General features: G+C 51.1%; 1 non-coding gene across 1 annotated transcript; it reads right to left on the bottom strand.

The window, feature by feature from the left end:
- On the bottom strand, positions 1-120 carry LOC138141012 (5S ribosomal RNA). Its single transcript, XR_011162914.1, has one exon. It is a non-coding gene; the product is annotated as a 5S ribosomal RNA (ribosomal RNA).
- Positions 121-1,507: the final 1,387 nt, after the last annotated feature.

Genomic DNA, 1,507 nt, shown 5'->3' on the forward strand with positions numbered 1-1,507 from the left:
GGGCAACGGCACGCGGTGTTCCCAAGCGGTCACCCATCCAAGTACTGACCGCGCCCGACGTTGCTTAACTTCGGTGATCGGACGAGAACCGGTGCTTTTCAACGTGGTATGGCCGTTGCCGTGGTGTTTAGGTGTGATCGTTGGTGTAAAATATATTGCTTTTAACATTCCGATGCACGAATATGAACATCAAAACGCGATGCGTTTCGTTTCCGTATGCACTTACCCTCTGACGACCGACGTCGGACCGAACTAACGGGAAATCCCACAACAACCACCACGTCACGCTCTAACGACAAGAGAGACTACTAGACGGACTGGCGATCTCCCGCGTCGCACATTTTTCGACCGCCGGCGGCGGTGGAAAATCCAGAATTTCACCCCACCTACCGCGCTGCTTGCTCCGACGACGACGAGATTCCCACATTTGGATCGACCGAAATATGTAAGTAATATCAGGAAGTTCCGATTTTCGAGAGGAGACCTGTGTTTCTATTTACCTATCTATAATAATTATCGTTATAATCATCATATCATTATTATTATTATTAACATTATTATTTATTACCATTATTATTATTATTATTATTATTTATCGTCCCTCGGATTCGGCGATCTTCGAAAATCCAAGTTGGACCGTTAGACATTCGAACGCGGTGTGCGTGGCTGACGAGTTGTTATTTTTGGCGTTTTTTCTTCGATCTTCACCCCGACTTCGGACGACGCAGGTCGGACACGAAATTACGAAGAGAGAAAGACGGAAGAAAGGAAGAAAACCTGAAGATCCGTCGAAGAAAATATCGGAAAACTCGTAGGTGCGGCATCGGTCGGACGATGAAGACCGTCTCCTTTCGGATGATCCTCTCGACGGACTTTCGGCCGTCCCGAAGGGTCCGGACGGCAACGGGACCCGTCGTCGACTCGTCCCGTTTCAACTTCCGCCGAAAACGATCGACCTGAACGTCGGAGAGGCGGTTCGCGGCATCCTGTTGTCGGAATTGCCTCGGTTCGAACACCAGGTCCTTTCTGTGCTTCGACCGTTTCGGAAGCGTTTGGCGACGCGAAGATGTCGTAAAATCGAGAAGGTGGCGCGGTAATTCCGGGAAGAGATGGACCAATATTTCGGCGAACGAAATATGGATTCCCGGAATCGACGCGTCTACCCCGCACCGCCGACGTAAACCGTCGGTCCCGAATCGAAACCGTGACGACCCGGATTTAGGGCTGGTGGTTGGAGGGGCGTGTACCTGATTCGAAACCCACCGACGTTCCGAGACGAACTTCGCTATCTCCAGGGAAACTTCGGAAACCGAGTTCGGCCAGCTTGATCACACGGTGGCGATGGTGATCGAGGAAAGAGGACGATGCCATCACGCGGGCAACGATCCGAGGCCTGCAATTTCTTCGACGGCGGACGCGGTGCGCGTTCAGTCTTCCGTCCGCAGTGGCGACTATTTTATAAAGACTTAGAAAATTTTTTGTTCAATTCTCGTTCACGAGGTGCTCG

The sequence above is a fragment of the Tenebrio molitor genome, unplaced genomic scaffold, assembly GCF_963966145.1.
Source record: "Tenebrio molitor unplaced genomic scaffold, icTenMoli1.1 SCAFFOLD_779, whole genome shotgun sequence".
NCBI classification, from domain to species: Eukaryota; Metazoa; Arthropoda; class Insecta; order Coleoptera; family Tenebrionidae; genus Tenebrio; species Tenebrio molitor.